Consider the following 4,953-nt stretch of genomic DNA (forward strand, 5'->3'; position numbering starts at 1 on the left):
ATTACTTTACTGGACAATAATTTAGAATCAGCGCCGACTTTGAGTGTTTATGATTGCGTATCAAGTGCCACCAAGCTTCCGGTTCGACTCTCACTCATAATTTAGAATCAGCGCCGACTTTGAGTGTTTATGATTGCGTATCAAGTGCCACCAAGCTTCCGGTTCGAATAAACTCTCACTCGCATTCTAAAGGATGGGGTGAGGTCCTCAGCCAGCGTCTTTCTTATCTATTTGACTGTCTGGGGAGAGATAACTGGTCTATGTATTTGAGGGGAACTGAGGAAAGTGCCCGTTTTTAGAAAATGGGACTGTAGTGAATTCTTAAGTCCCAAACGAATCAGCTTTACACCAGTTACCTAGGCACTTCGTGTCACTTATATTTCAGTGCCTTATGATGGCTTCTTGAGAAAAGCAAGCGGGATTTTAGTCTGAGAAGTATTTCCAGGCAACCAATTATGGTTAGTTACGGAGTATTGGAAAAGCACTCGCAGGGGCTTGTGACGGACTGTGGCAGGTGGTCTTTAAGTTGGAGTCTGGCGGTTGGGATGAAATCAGACCTCAAGCATAGAAAAGCGGCCTAACTTTGACACAAGTTACCAGCTCGCTTGTTGGTGGAAATGCCTTGAGAGACTTAATTTCACACACTCTATAGTTTGTACTGTGGGTTGTTGTTGACCACCACTTTCAGTAACTGTCATCCAAATATTTCGGTCCTAATTTCCGGTATTCGTCGGAACAAATATTCATCAGCTCTTCAGTAATAGCTTACTAATTTTCGTTCCTGCCTCTGAGCAGTGCTTCTGATCAGTGAAAGATGTAAATGATTGTTCATTTGAGCGGGACGCCAATGAATAACGAAGCTCTATCTAAGGGGAACATGTGGTAATCACACAGCTTTGGCTTTTGACCCGTCAAGCGGAACTAGGTGTTTCCTTTAGAATGCACGTCTATAGTTGTCTTCTGATAGTTTCTTGTAGACCGAAGGTCTACGTAACGATGTGGTGCTGCAAAGAGTGAAACATTTCAGGAATATGACATTGGTGAACTTAACTTTTGTCCTTTTAGCGAGCTAATGTGACACCGATGGAACGCATTTGTTCGAGAGCAATATCGTCTAAGACCCCTCTCTATTTCGGATGGCGTGAAAAGTTAAACTCGATTTGCTCAAAAAGTTCTTATCCAGTTTTTAATCACATTTTCGGGTTTTGAGTCATTCGATAATATTTTATTCATCTTTTTAATATAGCCAGTTCTGCTTGTTGAGACAAGTCTCGCCCATTATACCGATTTAGAAAGTGATACCTGATAGTTGGTCCGTTGAGGCTCTAAACTCCACCGAGTTGCCTCACCCACAGCAGCTTACAATTTGGGAGTTGGTCATCGTCGACTCTCGACACTGACCCACAAAGTCGATTCTAGGTCGACCAGCCCACACAGGACAATCAAAATAAGAATCATAGGGAGTAGGGTCAACCTCTGGTGGCTTCAAAACATCGCCTTCAAGGACTCTTAACTGGGAATACACGTCCGCTGTTCCCGGCATGTAAATAAAACCTAATTGACTGACTTACGGTGACAGAATTGAGGAAAGCCACAAACTAGCTGAAAATCGGGGTCAAGCCAGGTTTCCTTGCTTCCTTGCTTCACTCGGGAGGAACGATACTGCAGAAAATACTTTTTCCCATAGGTTGCACATCTGAAGAGTCATTGAAGGTCTCAAAAGAAGTGAAGGAATCAGCAATAGTTATCATTCATGAGGAGAAAAAATGGCTAGAGAAGACTGGAAATCTGCCACAGAATCGGGGAGTGAACTTCATCGGAACTGAATTAAGTCTAATGTAGTATCGATCACTCTAGGACGAACGACGGAAACCAGTATCTAAAACTGTTCACGATCAACCCGTAGAATGGAATTCGAACCCGGATATACTCGAAAGTCTGCTACTAGAATAACCCTGAAGTGAGTTCGAAAAACCGTAATTTTCATCTCGGTTCACAAAAGGAGCTGAAATTTATAATGCAGCAGCCTGAAGAATGGCTATTTATGCAGACGTGAGATAGGTTACAACACGATGGCACCCAGTTCTACGAAATGAGCGAGCTATGTTGGATAGGCCCAATATTCCAGGCAAAGCTATCACCATAAAATTTTGTTTGAAAATGAGGTGCACATATTCCAGTAAGATGGACCTCTCAAACGTACCTGTTGAAGGGAATCAAATGGAATTGAATAAGGTTTCTTTCCCTTTTCAGATAAGTGTTTGCTTTCATCCTGTTGGTCTTGCAAAATGGAATACTTCTAGATTTCCTGTTGTCACCTTAATAATGAGTTAATTAGCGGCTAACTGAAGTATTTTCGTGCTACCAGGTTGGGACAAGTTAGCATGTGAAAACACAGGAACAGTAGGTTTGAGCTGGTACTGAAATGATGAATGAACAAAAGATGTCAGTGTAATTCCTTCATGTGTGAACTGCCCACCGTCAATGTCTTGAATGTAGCATCAAATCAAGCCCCCGGGAGGCCACCTGCAACTCTTCAATTATGCGCAAGTCTGCAGCTATTTGTCCACTGATGACCAGATTTGGGTAACAGTCCGTTATTTCTTTCTTTTTAGAAAATTCAAAGATAACTTGGTGTCGCTACAGGAAACTGATAAGGCTGTTAACTCTTTAAACTTATAGACAGCTTTATATTACAACGTCCTTTTGGCCTATTAAGTAGTGGGTTACCGCCGGAACTCCGTTTAGTTAGGGGTCAAAATGGAAAACCAAGAGCCTTGGATTTGCGACTTGTGATAGTCTATCAGTTTTCATTTGGGAGTTAGTGCTGGCAGAGTTAATGGCAATCTAGTCGTCCAATTTTAGTCTCTTAGTGTTTCACATTTTAGTACATTTTATAGACAAAATCGACGAACCGCTTACACGTTTCGTAGCAGAAAGACGGTTTTCAAGCTCTGCGAGAATTATTTTTATTGATCCCTGACTGGTTGTTTCCGTAGAAGTATCCCTTCAACCCATAAGCCAGAAAGTTTATTGTGAATAGTCTTTATGCGGGCAGTCTCTGGGGGATAAAGTCGTTGATTGGCACATGTCCTGGCGAGAGTGATTCTAGATCCTCAGCCATCACGGCAGTCCTTGTCCAAAATTCTTAGATGATTGGGGGTCGAATTATGTAGGCCCCAGGGTTTAAAACACTGGAATCTTTACCTCGTATTCGGAAGAACAGTATCTTTAGAGAAAGAAGGAATCAGGTTTTATTTGCTGGGCAAGCTATGCCATTCTTCCGAAACATTTGACCAAAATCCTTGCCTTTATTATCGCCATTCGTCACAACTCATGCAGGTGTTTATTTCTCATTTTCGGAGCCCGATTGAATGATATACAAGTATTGTAAGCTTTAGAACCCGGAAGCTGCGTTTTGTGCAAGTTGGGCTTTGTTGACAGGAACGCCGATCAGTCCCAACTTTTAAGTCTAAAAGGGGCGGATGCGAACTATCCTTACTTAAGTGGTGATTACTTACCCGGGTTACTCATAGGGGAAAACAACGAGATGGTAAAATAATTCAGTCGGGATTTCGGCGGAATTCTCTCACTGGAGCGGACTGGTAATGAAAGAGTAGTATGCTGTTACGTTAGCTAAGGTGAAGTTTTGCTCTGTATGGAACAGTCAACCCTAACGTTTTTACTAAAAACCACCTGATTTTAACATTGTTATACAATGTTCAAAACAAAGTGTAAAAATCAATTTTTTGTCAGGCACCGCATAATTAATGTTGTAGGTTCGGAATTAAATCTATGAATCTTTGAACAGAAGCTGGTTGGTAAGGCTCACCAATAAAGTGAATAGCATGTCAAGAGTATGCTTACCATATTAACTATCTGGTAGCGAAGTAAATACCTGAGGTGTTATTGGCACAGGTATAGCGAGACTAAGCCAGCAAAATTACTCAGTTTACAGGGCACCACAGAGAGTATAAAGTAAAAACGTCCTAATGTGAGAAGCACTATGATTGTTGGTGGTGATTCGTTTACAGGGAGGACCACAATATTCCGATCTTAGCTACTTACACGTATGTTGTGCACATACAAACTGAATTGTTCACAGGGGGAATACCCGGTTCGGTACATTGGACGTTTCAACGTAATACTGATCCTTACCCAGAAACCTACTAAAACGCCCGAATTTGTTAAACACAGGGTGTCGAACAAGGGTGTTTTGGGACTTGAAAGTAGTAAATAAACTCATATTTAATCCCTTCCTTAGACTAATTCCGGGTTAATTAATTAGATTAGATTAATTAGATTAATTAATTAGATTAATTCCGGGTTCTCCCTAATTTGTCGTTCAGCGAATATTCGAAACTCGCATGCTACTGGCCTTTCATAGCCTTATGCTACTTTTGTTACTGATTATCGAAGGTCAGCTTAGATCCATAACATAACTTAATCCGACCTCCTAACCACAACCAGACTGTAAATGTGCACAGGCGGGCGGAGAGAACACCCGACCGGGTTGCATGCACTGTCTTGTCTATAGCGGTATCATAAGGAAGGATCTTGCATGTTCGTGCGCCTAATAGATGACGAGAGCCGCATATCGCCTGGGCTGGTGCACATTCCTGAGTAAGAAACAATAATTACAGAGTGAAAAGTTGCCATGCCGAAACTGAAGACGACACAATTAAGCCATTACTATGGAATGCGCTCACATGACTTTTGTCTGTCAAGGAAACCAGATAGAGTCGTTTCACAGTGAATGGTAATGATCAAGTCGTGAGGACACGGTGAATGCGGAGTTGCTTCAGAGGCGAGTTAGAAGAAGTTCATATGTATAGCCGTCAAGGTGGCAGTGGAATATACTGAGTTTTCCCAACCCGTAAAATAAACGTAGACTTTAATAAATCTTACTGCCTCACATTCTCCGAAAAGGAAGGGATCTACTCTTTACCTCTC

Source organism: Opisthorchis viverrini (genome assembly GCF_000715545.1).
Source record: "Opisthorchis viverrini unplaced genomic scaffold opera_v5_4, whole genome shotgun sequence".
NCBI lineage: Eukaryota > Metazoa > Platyhelminthes > Trematoda > Opisthorchiida > Opisthorchiidae > Opisthorchis > Opisthorchis viverrini.